At 36.2% G+C, this 18,567-nt stretch overlaps 1 long non-coding RNA gene across 2 annotated transcripts; it reads left to right on the top strand.

The window, feature by feature from the left end:
- Positions 1 to 13,686: 13,686 nt before the first annotated feature.
- LOC127864802 (uncharacterized) lies at positions 13,687 to 18,317 on the top strand. 2 transcript variants are annotated; one of them, XR_008042292.1, is made up of 4 exons: positions 13,687 to 13,881; positions 15,401 to 15,558; positions 16,350 to 17,191; positions 17,337 to 18,317. It is a non-coding gene; the product is annotated as an uncharacterized LOC127864802 (long non-coding RNA). The 2 variants fall into 2 exon arrangements; XR_008042293.1 differs by having other exon boundaries at positions 13,695 to 13,881; positions 16,350 to 16,914; positions 17,060 to 18,317.
- Positions 18,318 to 18,567: the final 250 nt, after the last annotated feature.

Here is an 18,567-nt window from a genome sequence, read left to right as displayed (position 1 = left end):
TTCTCCCTGCTGACGGCGGACTCTCAGACATGCGTATTACCCCGGAAGTGATTTCAAGCGGAAGCAGCAACTTACGTTGGTAAAAGGGGCAGCGCTTTGCAGTTTTCGCAATGAAAAAACTAAGGTGCAAAAGAATTCGAGTAAATCTTTACTAAGTGTTGCTAAAGGGGAGATTTTATGAATAAACATAAACATGCTTCAAATATGCTTTAAATTATTTTTTCAAATATATTATGTTTGCAAAATTCATATTTAAATAAACTATAATTTGTGTACAATGTTTATGTATATGGCCACCATTGAATTGAAGGTCTTTAAAACGAAGACGGAACAAAGCCCGTTGAACTCGATTTGACCCACAATACCATCGCTTAAGGAAAAAAAAACAGTACAAAGAGAGCAATAGGCCACCAAGTTCTTAAATATACATAATAAGCACAAAGCTTAAACTAATACATGCATGTTCATTACGATTAAGACGACTTCAGGGGCGTAGCTGCTATTAGGCCCAGCTGGCCTGGGCCTACAATTATTTTTGAAACATGAAAAAAAATGCTTCAACTTCGAAAAACGCATTAAAATGTTGACACTGAGGGGATGAGGTGTGAGAAATTTGCATTTCATATTGACATAATTCTCAGACAATGGATTCTGGTCGTGCTCAAAGGACATATCTTCCAATTATCAACTCTACTTATTTCTATGTGCATAGATTCAAGCTCGCTTCTTTTCATGTGACTTGCTGTTACAAGTTTACATAAATCTACATCTAGATCTACTTGTCTCCCTTTTAACACTGCAGTAAGTTGTATTCGATTTTCGTTGGATTTTTAAGGAACATTTCGAATGATGTTTATGACCGCGGAAATTTAACGTGGAGCACCTGCCCCCGTATCCCGATCCTTTGACTGAATCCGGGTCGGTTTGGTCCCTTGATGCCGAACAAAAACAAAATTTTGTTCTCTGACATTGCGATAAAACAGTAAAATATTAAAGAAAAACATACCAAAGTCTTATATTTTCTTATCTTATATTTGTCTAGATATGCTTTAAATCTCACCACATGCGTTATAGGATTAAACAAGAGATGCGTTTGTCAGAAACACAATGCCCCCTATTGCGCCGCTTTGAAGCCATATATTTGACCTTTGACCGTGAAGGATGACTTTGACCTTGACCTTTCACCACTCAAAATGTGCAGCTCCATGAGATACACATGCATGCCAAATATCAAGTTGCTATCTTCAATATTGCAAAAAGTTTTGGGACAGAATGACAGAGTGACAGAATGACAGACAGACAGACAGGCCAAAAACAATATACCCCCGATCATTCGATCCGGGGGCATAACAATTTTTCGGGGGAATACCCCCGGACCCCCGTTTTTATGTATCATATCCGGGCCTAAAACTAAAAAAATGCTAGCTACACCCCTGAACAAGCGTCACATTAGCAATTTCTCGATCCATCATACTTGATCAAAAGTAATATCAACATTTGCTTAAGCAATTGCGAAATAAACTAAATTTTAGAACACCCATGTCGATTCTCGACTGGTGATACAAATTAAAATATAGATTGTTCAATACGCAAGACTGCATGCATTAAACACATGGGACTTTGTCGGTGTTCTCCTGCGAACCATCAATGTTACATCTACATTTGGCCGTAGAATGAAATGACTAAGATTCATCAAACTCTGTAGAAATGTTGAATCATTTAAGGCGGAGATTTTAGTTCGTGAATTACATCTATTCACAAATTTGCATATATTGTGAATAACGTGTAAACTTGAAAAAATGAGCAGATCCTAAAAAGCAAAACAGTCCATAAACAAGGTCTGAATTAAAGTGTCGCGTAAAAGAACATATATGTATGATTTGTATTGTACGCTATGCTACGTAATAATAACACGTTATTTTTCGCGCAGCTCATATAGTCATTAAGAATATGAGGCTGTAAATAGGTCAGGTAAAATCAAACCACTGCCAGCAGCTGTCCATTTAGCGCAGTGGTTGGTACGCGCGCTTATACCCCACACAACTCGGGTTTAATCCCCGTTTCCGGAAGCATGTGAGTTTGGTTGGTGGTCATCATACCAGACAGGTGGGGTTTCCTCACGGAACGCCGGCTTCCTCCCACGGCAAAAAACGCCAGTATAAAATGAAAAGGCTAGACATTGCAGCTAACATTTAATATTCGCCCCAACTTTCGTGAGTAAAATAGTAAATTAGGTAGGAGTGGTGGGTCACACACCGGGCCCTCACAAAATGCAGCCAATGGCTCGGAAGAATCTCATAAACTTCGAAACGAACCCTCACAAAACACTGCCCGCGATTACTTGCCCTTGCTTAAAATCAACCAACTCTAAGTTTTAGAGGTTTCTTAAGGACAGATAATTCTCAGATTATTAAGAATCACTCAAGTCTTAGTGGCACGTTACGCAACCAATGGATACTGTTTTTATATATCATTAATAAATATACCGACATCGTTAATGGCGAAATGTAATGTCTGCTAATATAAACACGTGGAAACTTCTGCTGAACAAGCAGCAGAAAAAAATGTAGGATAGCTTTATAAGAAAAATCGACATAATCACTCAAATACTTTGCAAAATATAGTTTACTTCATACAATTTTACCACCGGGGTATATACGAACAGTAAAGTCAACACGTATTCTCACACGGAACGCGCAAACTTACATATACAACGGAAATCAATGAAGGTAATTGTGAGGGTTACTTATGGCCATACCTCTTCAGTATTCATGCGGATCAAAACATTGTATTATATACAAGATAAGTGTTGATGCAACGCATCAAAGGGCGTCGGGAATTTCAGTGTAAACGGCACTCAATGAAGTTACATGGAACGATTTTTTTCTACTGTAAATATTAATATATTGGCCGATTATTTTAGACAAAAATAGAAAAAGATACTGGTATAACCATTATCTATGATTGTGTGTTATAACCCCCAAATAACCATTATCTATGATGTTGTGTAATAACCCCCAAATAAACATTATCTATGATTTTGCGTTGTAATCCCCAAATATTTCATAGAACATTTTATTTACATTGGTTTCCTTTTTTTACTGGCATCCGTGTGCAGTTTTCATTAATGGAACAGAACTGTGTAGGCTTTAAAAAATCTGCTTCATCTTGTAAGCGTTATTTCATATTTTTTTCATCTTCAATGGGAGATGATTCTGAACGTATTCTTACGTTGCTCATTACGATAGGGGTTGAGTACTCATTGATATGAAAACACTGTAAACGTTTTAATGTGTTTACGAACCCCCCCACCTTCTCACACATATATTTCATGGGCATAATAAAAACAAAAAATGGTTACAAAAAACAGTATATTTATTCAAACTTAAATGTCCACATCAAAACAAAAAGTTAACAGAGAACACACATAAAATAATTTGATTTTACTGGGGCTCGAACCTTGGGCCTCTCACATATGAAGCGAGAGTGTAACCACTACACTACGGAACCGCTTGAAAAATCACCTTCTAATTAAGATATTAATAAGCTATTAATAGTCGGTTTAAATGTAAACCCGGAATTTAAACGCTGGATAGTGAGCGGGGTTTAAGGTCCATACCAAAGGGTTCATACCAATGGCAAGATACGGGTCAGGCCTGCGGCCTTCTATATGTGGTTCTTAAAAAAATGTAGGAGGACTTGATAATAATGAGACTGGGATGCTGTAATGGTGCTCCTTATTGATTAGCGGCTGCTTCCTTTATCAAGACTCATTATTACAATTAATAATACGTTTCGCGCTTCGCGCTCTATGGCGTCTTTATTAGTAACTAGGTGGTTGCTAGAATATTGAAACAAAGAAGTTTTGTTTTTATACAAAACCAGAAAGTTCCACCGGTTCGCGTATTTGCCCAGTCCCTGTGATCTTTTATTATTGCCCAGTCCCTGTGATCAGTTATTAATAAAAAGAATTAGCTTTGCATTATTGGCAATAAATGTTGTAGTAAATGTAATAGGCACAAATGCAGTACTTTTTTTACACTAATTTACACAAAAATCACCACTATGCAAGATATTCTTAAAACAAAATATATACATTGATCCGTAAAATAACTTCCCCTCCCATAAGCGAAAAAAATCGTATTACATACTAGTCGCCGCACCTCAGTTCGACGCCAATAATCACATTAAACCGGTTGCGTTTCAAAACATTTTAACTGTCTCGGTTCGTTGAACTCGCAAGATTATTGAGATAAGATAAATTTCACTACGTTTGACTTCAGTGAAAATTGAGTTGTTCTGGAAGCGATTAAATGTATTTTATTGCTTAGATATATGAAAAATATTTTGTATTTAAAACATGCAGAAAGTATTAAAAATGACATTGCTAAAATACAGTAAATGGTTTAAAGTATTTTTTTTTCATAGATTTGTGTATTTGTGAACATAGCGTAGCATAAATTTACTTATCAAACGCTTTTTTTGAATAATTATAAAAGAAAGGAAAGAAAAACAAAAATGACTGCCATAGGGATCGGACCCGGGACCTATAAAAGCAAAAACACTACAATACAGTTTAAGGCCTATGTCGGTAATACACGGTTATGCTAAATTATCTATGAAAAGCGTTACAAACGCTTGGCCACACTTTTGTTTCAACCCATCATTGGTGTTCACTTCCAAAGTAAGTTAACATAGAAACGCACTTTGCTTTAACCCATACTTAGGTATTAAACACCGTGCATTTTGTTCGATTTTTTTGTAAGTGATCGAACATTAGTGTCTCGTTCTGAGAAAACTGGGCTTAATTCATGTGCGTAAAGTGTCGTCCCAGATTAGTCTGTGCAGTCCGCACAGGCTAATCAGGGACGACACTTTCCGCTTTAATGGTATTTTTAGTTTCAAGGAGGTCCCTCCTTACCGAAAATCAAGTTCAGGCGGAAAGTGTCGTCCCTGATTAGCCTGTGCGGACTTTACGCACATGTATTATGCCCAGTTTTATCAGAACAAGACACATTAAATTGGAGTGCAGTGGTACATAATTCTTTTCAACGTCTTCCTTTCTATCCTTATTCTCAACCTCCTCACCATCATCATCATCATCATCATCATCATCATCATCATCATCATCATCATCATCATCATCATCATCATCATCATCATCATCATCATCATCAACCGCAGAAAATCAACATCATCAGCAGCATGAACTACAACAACAAAACCGAAAACGCCTCCTCACCACCATGTCCATTATTAATATCAACAACAACAACAACAACACTATTACCCCGCAATTATCTCCATCGTCTTCGTCTTCAAAATTTTATCGTCATAATCATCATATTATAATCATGTTATCACAAGTATCAGCATATATAACACGATACATTTATTATCATTATGGAAGTATTAATCACATGTTTAAAAGCAATAATTCTGAAACCAGACATGAGTATTCCTGATATTTTCAGATCAAAGCAAATGTATAATGCCGAAGTATTACTACGACGATGATGATGGTGACGACGATGAATTGTCTGATTGCGAATAGATAGACCAGGCATAACCAAAGTGCGTTTTGTTTCATTATATATGTGTAGTAATTTAACGCACTTCGGTGTTGAGCAAAAAGCAAACGCTTTTTGGTTTTAAAGACAGAAGTTGGGTTTACACCAAAGAGCGGTACTACACTGGCATATGTTTACAAAACAGGGAACGACTATGATGCTTCAGCGTTTTGTTTTCATGATTGTTCATGTCGTTGGTCATTTTAAATCAGACATTAGTTTATGGATATGTGCTTAATCTTAAAAAACAACCACACTCATACGCCAGAACGAATTATTTGGCAACATATTTTTATCTTGACTTGACATATCATATCAAGATCGCATGTTCACCGATGACAAAGACAATCAAAAAGGACTTATTAACTGATGTTTGCATTGTTTTAAGTTTGCCGAAACATCACATAGATACAAAAATATAAGAAACATACATATTTTCAAAGCAAAGCAAAACATTGCTCCCGCCAGGTCGAGCACCACGGTCCAGTGGCATCATCTAGCGAGCACATTTGTTTGATTGACTGCAATTTAAAACTGAAAACCTGTATAAAAACTGATCTTTAAGTTAATAATAATAATAATAATAATAATAATAATAATAATAATAATAATAATAATAATAATAATAATAACAATAATAATAATAGTAATAATAAAAATAAAAATAATAATCATAATAATAATCAGAAGAAGAAGAAGAAGAAGAAGAAGAAGAAGAGAAGAAGAAGAAGAAGAAGAAGAAGAAGAAGAAGAAGAAGAAGAAGAAGAAGAAGAAGAAGAAGAAGAAGAAGAAGAAGAAGAAGAAGAAGAAGAAGAAGAAGAAGAAGAAGAAGAAGAAGAAGTAATGTGCGACAAAAAGGAGAAAATGTTAAATTCGACAATGTGTTAATGGGTTTGTTTAAAGAATAAGATCACGCCCTCTGACGCGTGCTGGACAGTATTTGATCGGTCGCGAACCTACTACATGGGCCGTGTGTACAACACAGCGCAAGTTTCGATTGGTATTTGAGGTCATTGACCCGAACGGAAATAACAAACATGGAAAACAAATATATCGGGCACAGTCGAGCTAACAAGCCTTCAGTCGCGGTAAAGCATGTAATTGCACCATTCTATAAAGTGGATCAAAAACGTGCGGCGGCGGTCATTGACCTTTCATGACGTATTGAAACTCTTGATACCAATAGAATAGTGCGTTAAGTTCGTTATCTTTAAACATGCTGAATCTGTAAAATAATACTACTGGTTTGCAAACAAATGCATAGTTGTCAAAAGTTGTGCACTAATAAACTATTTATAAAGTAGTTGAAGTCATTTATAAACTTGAAAGTGCTTTATTGCCTATTATTGTTCAGTTCTATTACCTATTATCATTACGGCCCATCACAACGTCTAATAGTTCACATTTTATTTGTTACTCAATCGCTGTCAATAAATGCTGCGATCCCCGGAGCTTTCCTTGTCTGCGCTTTTACGTGGGTCAAAGAAAGTGATTAAAAATGTAAATAACGAAAGCCAAAAAAGGCAGGCAACTTTGAGTTGTTGTTTTTTTTCGTTTTTTTTAACTTGTCAATACCGCCGGTATCGATTTATTTGACTTAGTAGAATTTGAAATAGTGCAAAAAATGAAACGAGAGAAATTTTAAAAAATTCTGAAAAGATACATATTTAGCATCTGAACACGGGTTAAAGAACAAATGCTTGAAATGGACGTTAAGGCTGACACCAGTTTTTATCAGTTTTTTAATGTTAAGTGTTGCGTTTTGTGTATTGTGTCGTACAGTATTGTATGGTATTGTATCATTAGTCACCTGTCGTAAATATAACACTAGCGAATGTAAGCATTTAGTATTTCTCAACATATAATTCATAGTACGTATTGAGTTTTATCTTTCCTTTCTGTATCTGTTGCGAAATTTATGTTAGGAGTCCTTAGTTTGCGAGTGTAGGTCCCTCATAATATGGGTTTTTCTCGTTGATTTAAATGTTAGAAATTATGCAACATTTTGTGAAATCCGTCTTGAAAAATCAAAAACTTAGAAAAATAGCTAAGATGCAATACAAAACAACAATAACCGTTTTATCCAAAGAGATTTTGGAGCTTTTAAACTGGCTGGTTCAATAAGAAAGACATCGTGCAAGCTTAAGTATTTCCATGTAAATTCTAGCAATATGTGCCAAGAACATTAATTTGAAAGATGAAGGAACTTTCATCTTCGAACTTCTTTACGCGTAATTTTAAACAACAACACATACAATGTTATATTTAAGTTGCGCATTTGAAACTAATTATTTGAGTAGATCTACGTTATAAAAATGGATAACTTAGGTGAACGCCGACATGATGTATCATGGTTTACAAACTAGTTGGTCGTTATTTGAATTGAACAAACGGATAAAGGAAAAAAATCATGTATCCTATGTGTCGTAAGTGTAATGCAATCATCATGGATTACTCGAATACGTATTTGGTTGCATACAAAAATGCACAACCCTGTAAATATCGTACAGTATAAATTACTCATTACCCGGACGATGAGTACAGAGGTCAGCTTTGTACAAAAACGAACAGCTGAATTTTTACTCGTTTGCGTTGTTTTCAGACGTTTTCTTTGGCGCAATACTTTACTTAACAATATATTAAAATTGTATCTACTATGTATTTGACCATTTGTCAGTCCTTTAAAGTGAAGATTAATGTTAACTTACAAATTATGCAAATTAACTTTAATTATATATGGGCCGTGCTCTGTGAAAATGGGGTTTAACGAATGTGCGAAAAGTGTCGTCTCAGATTAGGGACCAGGTCAATCAGGGACGACACTTTTCGCTGTTGTAATATTTTTGGTTTACAGAAAGTCCCTTCTTAACCAAAATATAGTTTTTGCGGAATGTTTCGTCCCTGATAAACCTATAGTACAGGCTGCACATGCTAATCTTGGCAGACACTTAACGCACAATCATTAAACCCCCTTTTCACAATGCGTGGCTCATATAATTCTGTGTATTGTTAATTTTCCAAATAGGAAGAATTCAACAAAATTGCATAACATAAAGTGCACACACTAGGTTGGCATAACATGAGCATAACCGCGGTACTTTCAAGCGAATACCAGAGGCAAGAAACTATTCAGAAGTGCGCAGTGCAAACAAAATTGTAAGCCAAACAATCCTGCTAAAATGATCGACAATTTAATCGGAATGTTTTAATTTGCTAAATATAAATAGACAAAGAAAATATAAAAGTTTTTTGTCTTCGACAAGTGTCAAATTATCATGGGAAGAACGGCTCGACAGTATTTGTTTTGTTGTATAGCGTTAAAGATATATACATTTCTGAAATTCCCGTCGGCTTGTAGATAAATTCAATCGACATCCAGACACAATTTTAAGATCTGCAAATTATACGAATATAAGTGTTGGTATGGGCTTCGCGCTAAGGATAGGTTAATGCACTATTGTCAAACTTTCAATAATGTTGTTATTTAAACATGAATATGGTTTATCTAAGAGACGAATGAAATGTTAAAAATTATTTGAAAATTAACATGCAGATGTAAAGCAATGCAACATACAATAATAAAGACCATACACTGTGTATTGTTCTGAGAAAATTGGGCTTAATGCATGTGCGTGAAGTTTCGTCCCAGCTAAGCCTGTGCAGTCAGCACAGGCTAATCAAGGGCGACATTTTCCGCCTAAGTTGGATTTTTGCTAAGAAGAGACTTCATTTAAACGAAAATGTCATAAAAGCGGAAAATGTCGTCAGTGATAAGCCTGTGCGGACAGCACAGGCGTATCTGGGACGACACTTTACGCACAGGCATTATGCCCAGTTTTCACAGAACGCGACACCACTAATCTACCATTTTATCGGCCACCACCGCCATTCACGAATATTTGTCGAGTGGCTAAACCAATTTTTAATTTATATGTGCAGTGCACAAGTTTTTTTTGTGGACAGGATTATTGACAAACAAAAGTGACACACAAAATCTTTATATTGCTTCCACCAATACTAGTCGTTGATGGGCGTTAACGTTCTCGGAGTAGGGTCTACGATAATATTTTGAACTTTATACCAAAACCTTATATTTAATTGTAACGATTTTTATTGTTGCAACTTCATGCTCCCGTGTTTGAAACATTGCCATGTTTAAAGGGTTCTTTTCACAGATTTTGGCATGGTTTGAAGTTTGCCATTAAATGCTTTATATTGATAAATGTGAACATTAAAATTTAAAAGGTCCAGTAAATAAATCAAGAATAAAATTTCAAAAAGGAAAAAAAGAAGTAGCCCGCAGTAGCCTGAGCTATCCTGCCAAGCATACATAACATGCGTAACTTAAACTTTATATAAGCAATCATCGTAGTTTCACAAATTTAAACGACAACAATAGAACTCTCCAAATCATTCAATAGTTTCGCGTTGCAACGCTTTATATTTTTTTAGGTTTTTAAACCGTAAAAAGATGCATATAATGGCTACATTAGACCATGGAAAAATGTTCAGTAATACTGTTTCCTCACAAATATTTAGCTTAACCGAAAATTTGCGAATCTGAAACAACATTTTTCAATTTTGTCAATTTACCAAACCGTGAAAAGATCCCTTTAAATGACAACACTCGCAATATCCGGTAGGCGTACGGATCGTTTCTTCACTGTAATAATAGCCTACGCATGTTTACATTATCCACATCGTCATTTCATTAAACCTTCAAAAAATAAATATTTCATTTAGAGCAGACGAAAAACCTCCAACATTACCAACGTTTCACGAGAGACGCGTAGCTGATGCGCTTCCATAATATTTCGTAATATTCAATAAAGTGTCCGCAGTGAAATATTAACGCTCCTTAGCACATCCTCCAAGTGATATAAATATTAGTTAATGAATTTTAACGAACGGAGTTTGAAATTGCTGTATTTGTTCATTCTAACGGTTCCTCTTGCGTACGCTCAACCGTTGTCCAGCTATCCGTCCGTCTGGCCTCTATTACGTTGCCCAGTCCCACCATCCGTTGGTTCATTCATTCGCATGCCCATCCTTAATGCATGACCGTACCTTCGTTCGTTATTCAATCTGTGCATACTCCGTTCTTGCAGCGCCAAACTTACAAACCGTGTGTGAGTGCATTTCGAAGTTTATGAGGTCATTCCGCGCCTGAGCCTGCATTAAGTGTGGATCCGAAGTGTGTCCAGCACTCATACAAAATTGACTGTCTAGACTCAGGGTTCGTTTGGAAGAATATTGAATTAAGGTTTCAATTTCCAGCAATTTAGTGTTTATTAAACGATTTCCAGATATTACAATTTTACATTGAACGATTAAAAATTTTGATGTGGTCTTGTGTTGTTTGGGGGGGGGGAGCCAAAGTACCCGGAAGAAACCCCATCTGCACCGTGGGGTGACCAGCAACCAAGCTCATGCGCTTTCAAATCCTCTGGTTTCGTACGCCCTTGCGTGTGGGGAAGAGCTTTTAGCGATTTCTATACAAATACCTGTGACTGGCGTGTGTGGGATGAATCGATTCACTGAAACCGTGTAATGTTCTAAACTTCGAGTTGTGCGTGGGCTGAATGCATTGGCTGAATCCGTGTGCGTTGTTCAATATGCGCTATGCTTTAAAACCGATTGACTGTTTACGGAAACACATACTAGCAATGTTGTCCTGAAATAGTTTCATGAGTGTAGCGTAAACAAATTGTTTTTTCGTGCGGACGTTTGCTTATTTTATTTCACAATATTTTTAACTACGCGTGTTCAAACTGGTACGATGACATGTACGGATAAGCATTATTTGGTTGTTTTGTTTGCAAGAATGTCGCAAACTTAATCTGTCTAAACCATGTGAATACTTTCTTACGCGATGGCCCAGTTGTGATCTGTAATGTTAAAGCGTATTTGTAGGCCTGACCTGGTTACTTATCACTCCGTCTAGACGTGATATTCAATTCCTAGGACCAACACAATTTATGTGTGTTTTCGCGTCTACAGGCTTTACAAGTGACCGTCCATCCGTGTCGTTTAAGACTCATTTGATAAACTTTGGAAATAAACTGCTTAACCCATTTATGCCTAGCGTCTAGAAAAAAAGGCCTTGGCAAACAGCGTCGACCCAGATGAGACGCCGCATGATGCGGCGTCTCATCAGGGTCTGCGCTGTTTGCTTTAAGGAATTTCTGTAAGAAATATTCTAAATATAAAAATAAATATACTAGACATCCCTAATTTTGGAAATAAATTGATCAAATTAAGAAGGATGGGAGAGTCCACTAGGCATAAATGGGTTAAACCGATCATCCCATGAAAATGTTGATACTTTCTTTTATATTTTCCATTCTTAGGTTTATACCACCCACGTGACCAGTATTTCATTACCCGATGAAGCCACTACGTATGAAAATAAATGCATTCATGTTCATGACCTTAAAGGGATCTTTTCACGGTTTGGTAAATTGACAAAATTGAAAAAAGTTGTTTCAGATTCGCAAATTTATGATATTTGTGAGGAAACAGTATTACTGAACATTTAAGGTAGCGCACCTCTAATGATTTCCCGCGATTTCTTCGAAGGTTGAAGAGCCTACTATTAGGTGCCGTAGCCTAGTGGTTAAGGCGATAGACTAGAAATATTTTGGGATATTCCCGCGCAGGTTCGAATCCTGCCGACGACGTATCCTTTTTTGCGACGCGTTTTATTTATTTTCTTACGTAATTTGATTCAATTTGGCATATGAGCTATATTTATTGTTAAATATGTTGCAATTTTTATGCACATTCTTCAATTATTAAAATTAAAACAACGTTATGGCGAAATTGGGTGATTTACTGTTGAAAATACGAACCATGCATGTTGCATTTTTATTTTTATTTCAAAAAGTAAACGGTAAATCTGTCTAGTTCTTGGTATTTTTGCTGTTTATAGTGTTTCTATAAAAACTAAGTTTAAAATATGACTTAAATGATACTATTTTGAATTTTATGACACTTTGTTTTTAACCGACCCAATTTTTACTTGGCTGAAATCACTTACATTTCATGGCGCTCTTCAATAGATAAAAATTTGTAAAAAATAAATGTCTGTAAAAGAATACTTATTTTATCTTGTTTAAACTTTAAACACCTTTACAGCATCTGTACACACCAACTGCATGCCCATATTTGGAAATTTGAATGAATTATGGAACTTTTATATACCCCAGGGGTGAAAATAAACTGGACAAAAGCCGAGCGTGGGTGTGGTTTTGAAAAAAACGGTATATTTTTTTAAAAAGCATGGAAAGCCTACCTACAAATTTGCATGTAGTTCAGTGAAATGATGCTGATTAAGAAAATAATTAATTAGATTATGTTTGGATATGTGCCCATTAGAGGTGCGCTACCTGAACATAGTCCAATATAGCCATTATATGTATATTTTGTCAATTTGAAAACCTTAAAAATTATAAAGCGTTGCAACGCGAAACGATTGAATAATTTGGAGAGTTTGTTGTTGTCGTTTAAATTTACGAAACTACGAAGATTGCTTATATTACGTATAAAATACTCAAGATATGTGTATGCCCGGCGGAATAGCCGAGAGAGCTAATGCGTTTTTATTTCAGACTATCAGGACTCCAGGGGTCACTGGTTCGAGCCCTGGTAGTGGCCACTTTTTTTCCTTTTTTAAATTTTATTCTTGATTTTTTACTGGAGCTTTTAAGATCCAATGTTTGCCTTTATCAATATAAAGCATGTAATGACAAACTTCAAAATATGCCAAAATCTGTGAAAAGGCCCCTTTAATACTTTTCATGAAAGTCAAAAGCGAAATGACTGCATAGTTGGTGCGAACGTTAACATTATACCGTTCAGAAGAGATGAAACCGAAAATAAATCAATATTTATACGGAAGCTTATTGAAGCCCTTTATCGTCTTTTATTGTGCAACTACGATACATATCCATTTTGTTCGTAATTATTGAAATGAATAGCATTTTTTGCATTTCAATGAGTATAAACGTACAAAGCATTAATAAACATTCTACTTTTCGTAGAGGTAATAACAAACCACCGTTAAAATTTGGTCGTTGCTTGTCACGGGCAACTTATCACAACATTTTGCTTGGCCTTATAGAAAATCCTAACAAAGAAAACAGTAGTACTTGAGCGTAGGGCGATCGAACACGATCTGGTTTGAAGCGGTTTAAGCATTTGGTTAGGTGTATAAAAGTTGTGGTGTGTCGGATTGTAACACAACCGCCAGCAAAGGCAGTGAAAATTGCTCATTCTTTAAAGCAAAATGGGAAAACTCAGAATGCACGGGTATGTTTAACGTACAATTATTATTGTTAATATCATTCTCGTTTTAATCCTACGCTGGTTTAGCATCGTAGATGTTTTGAATAATCAAGAATGTATTTTAGGCATTTGATTTTGATGTACCAGTCTTTTCTCCTGATCATTTGTTTATATTTTTGAACCTTATGGATCATTATAGCAGAATGTCATTTTGGGGTCGATTGATTTCACGGGTATTATATCTTCTTTAAAGGGACTGTCAACCATATTGACGAGAAAAGAAAAGTTCTTAAATACCGTATTTTTTACAATTATTAGTTTTTATTGATTAAAATATCACGACTGGAATATTACATTACTTGAAAAAAGTTGTTGAGTTTTCATATTTTCAGTATATTCGGTAATAAAATTTCGCGATGTGAAATCGAAAGTACATCGCGAAAATAGTGACATAACGATATACACATTATAAATAACGCAAGTAGATCAATTATTATATATATATATATATATATATATATATATATATATATATATATATATATATATATATATATATATATATATATATATATAATATAATATATAAAATTCACTACGCATGCACAATTTGCATTCCTGTGTTTACCACGTGACGATGATGATCAATCTACTTGTGTTATTTATAGTTAACTGGTAGTTACCTGGTAGACATACCCATTAAAATTGTATTACCGAATCCACTGAAAATATGAAAATTTAACAACTTTTTTTCAAGAAATGTAATAATGTAATATACCAGTCGTGATATTTTAATCAATATAAACTAATAATTAAAAAAAGTACGGTATTTTAAAACTTTTCTTTTTTTGCGTCAATCTGGTTGATGGTCCCTTTAAATGCATTTTATTCACTACTACCCTACATAGCCTGTATCTGGAAAAGCCGCAGCATGTAGATGTATGAATATGCATTAAAGAGGAGAGTTGTTCACAGTTGTTCATACTTGTGAAAAATGTCATTGAATTTGTTGACGAAGAAATCTATAATGTTTTGAATAGCTTAATGCAAATGAGGAATGATAATATACTATTCATAATAAGTATTACGAGTTAATGCCCCGGTAGGATGGCATATATCAGTCGCACTCTCCGTCAATCATGTATCCGTTTCAAGATGGGGTTATCCTTAACGCTTCCAGATGTTTACCTTTTTGGTGTGTTTGTCTACCTACGTGACTTGGTGATCATGTTCGAGTTTCATTTCGGTCTATTGATTTTTGGAGAAGTTACCGTCCTTGGACTTAATTTTTTCCCAGACAGTTGTTTTTTAACGCTTGAAGATATTGACATGATGTTTGGTGTGATTCTACCAACAAGACTAACAGATCAAGTTCGAGTTTTGTTCCGGTCCATTGATTTTTTACGAAGTTACAGGCCTTGGAATTACCAATTCATCAATTATTTGCTATGTAGCTTCAAAGTGCAAAAGCGATCATTACGTTACACAAACACAGCTCTTGTTTTATCAATAAATATGACACTATCGTTAATATTGTTTGTAGAAAATCTGTGTCGAGTTCATCGATTTGAAGATGATCAGCGGCAGCATGATTACCGGAAATAGCCATACAGCGGCGTTGTGTCGCAGTGCTGACCGTGGAGCTGCAGACATGCGCAATACACCGGACGTGACTCGGAGCGGAAGCAGCAACCGCCGTCGGTAAGCGCGCATTGCTTAGAAGTTTTCTTAAAGTAGTGCCAGTGATATAACATAGAATTTTTCAGAATGGTTTTATCGATGTGTTGACAACTCCGCAGTTGTGAGTTTGACATTATCATGTACCGTCTCAAATGTCTGAGCAGTTTTGTACTCTGGTCAAATTTGGGCGGAAACGCCCAATCTCATTTTTTTTCCAAATGACTGCGTAAATTTCCCATTGGAAGTCCCCCCCCCCCCCCCAAAAAAAAATGAGGTAACTTGCAATATTAGTCTCACTTTTCGCTTTTATTCTTTCATTTAAATTATTTCTTAGTACACACACACAAAAACATGTTCCCATTTTCGTCAAAATGAAGCGATTTTTTTTCCAATCCGAAGTGCCCAGCCTCATTTCCAAATTTGTGGAAAAACCCTCTTCTGAGCAATATCTGATAAATGTTATAAGTATTGTTAGTTTTGCGTCTAAGATGTTGTTAGATTATCAAGAGTAAATTACATTTTAACCCATTTATGCCTTGTGGACTCTCCCATCCTTCTAAATTGGATTAATTTATTTCCCAAATTAGGGATGTCTAGTATATTTATTTTTATATTTAGAATATTTCTTACAGAAATTCCTTTAAGCAAACAGCGCAGACCCCGATGAGACGCCGCATCAACCGGCGTCCCATCTGGGTCTACGCTGTTTGCCAAGGCTTTTTTTTTAGACGCTAGGCATAAATGGGTTAATTCAACCTCACATGTACTGCAACCGTTACTTGAAATTTAATGCGTTTTCATTTCCTTTTCAGTACCGTGGTCGTGCACATCTGTGGGTGGAACATTGACCCCGGATAATTCGACTAAAGGGATGCAACTGGCTCCTATGAGGAACCTCGAGAGTTGCACCCCCCACCCCCTACGCGCGAAAAAAAAGATTGGAAGACTTGACAACAAACCGCACATTGATTCAGGCGCTCTCTTACTGAGAAACGAACGAACATTAAAACATGCGTCTGCATAAAGTCATCCATTTTCGTATCTATTTATTTATTTATTTCATATGTAATTAAATGAATAAAGAAAAAATCTTTCAACTCATTAACAAGTATATTTTGTTTATCGAACAAATATGTTTTCATTGTTATTATGCCCCCCTTCGAAGAAGAGGGGGTATATTGCTTTGCTCATGTCGGTCGGTCGTTAGGTCGGTCTGTCGGTCGGTAGGTCGGTCGGTCGGTCGGTCCGTCCACCAGGTGGTTGTCCTATGATAACTCAAGAACGCTTGGGGCTAGGATCATGAAACTTCATAGGTACATTGATCATGACTCGCAGATGACCCCTATTGATTTTGAGGTCACTAGGTCAAAGGTCAAGGTCACGGTGACCCGAAATAGTAAAATGGTTTCCAGATGATAACTCAAGAACGCATACGCTTAGGATCATGAAACTTCATGGGTAGATTGATCATGACTCGCAGATGACCCCTATTGATTTTGAGGTCACTAGGTCAAAGGTCAAGGTCACGGTGACCCGAAATAGTAAAATGGTTTCCGGATGATAACTCAAGAACGCATACGCCTAGGATCATGAAACTTCATGGGTAGATTGATCATGACTCACAGATGACCCCTATCAATTTTGAGGTCACTAGGTCAAATGTCAAGGTCACGGTGACCCGAAATAGTAAAATGGTTTCCGGATGATAACTCAAGAACGCATACGCCTAGGATCATAAAACTTCATGGGTAGATTGATCATGACTCGCAGATGACCCCTATCAATTTTGAGGTCACTAGGTCAAAGGTCAAGGTCACGGTGACCCGAAATAGTAAAATGGTTTCCGGATGATAACTTAAGAACGCATACGCCTAGGATCATGAAACTTCATGGGTAGATTGATCATGACTTGCAGATGACCCCTATTGTTTTTGAGGTCACTAGGTCAAAGGTCAAGGTCACGGTGACCTGAAATAGTAAAATGGTTTTCGGATGATAACTCAAGAACGCATACGCCTAGGATCATGAAACTTCATAGGTAGATTGATCATGACTCGCAGATGACCCCTATTGATTTTGAGGTCAAAGGTCAAGGTCACGGTGACCCGAAATAGTAAAATGATTTTCGGATGATAACTCAAGAACGCTTTTGCCTAGGAACATGACACTTCATAGGTACATTGATCGTGACTCGCAAATGACCCCTATTGATTTTCAGGTCACTGGGTCAAAGGTCAAGGTCACAGTGACAAAAATCGTACTCACACAATGGCTGCCACTACAATGGACAGCCCATATGGGGGGCATGCATGTTTTACAAACAGCCCTTGTTAACAATTCCATCAAGAGCTAGTTTGACATGTACGGATACAAAAACGATTCAAATTATCTTTAAAGTTTGTTTTTTTTCTGTGAAAGTGTTATCAATCTTCACTTTTCCTCAAACAAAAGTTTAACAGAGACTCACATAAATCATGAGGATATGATATTGAGTTAAGATTTAGCCAAAATGCTGAAGTTAAGTGTATACCTGATAACTCGTTTAAGTCTTTCAGTTTATTTGCAATGCATATAGGCTAAGAAACGTTGATTTACCTCGGCTTATACAACCTGACGTTTAAGTGCTGAGCACTTAAGCTTATATCAGAGATCTACATCTCTGCTTATATGTATTCGAAACGTTTACCTAATCCTTCTTTTCCCATTCCAACTACCAATTAGCTCAGTTTTGTAGTTTCGAAAAACATGAAAATGGCAAAAAGGGATGCATATCAAATAACCACATTATAATAAACAAAACAGACTGTCAATAGCACGGACGTTACGCACTAAGGACCAGATGTTTTGAACATAAAAGGAGAATTCAACAGGGTGAGAAGGTTTTAAATGATTTTTCAACATATTTCGCATTAAGGGCAATGTAGTACAATTAAGTGAAGATTAAATCATCCACAGTGGTACAGAAACATAATCACAACATAATCATTTGGAAACGCGAGGAATTTTATAACTGAAGTTGTGACATTATGA

The sequence above is a fragment of the Dreissena polymorpha genome, chromosome 1, assembly GCF_020536995.1.
Source record: "Dreissena polymorpha isolate Duluth1 chromosome 1, UMN_Dpol_1.0, whole genome shotgun sequence".
In the NCBI taxonomy this organism is placed as follows: Eukaryota; Metazoa; Mollusca; class Bivalvia; order Myida; family Dreissenidae; genus Dreissena; species Dreissena polymorpha.
Note: the sequence above shows the minus strand (reverse complement) of the source record. Positions and strands in the feature narration are given on the sequence as shown.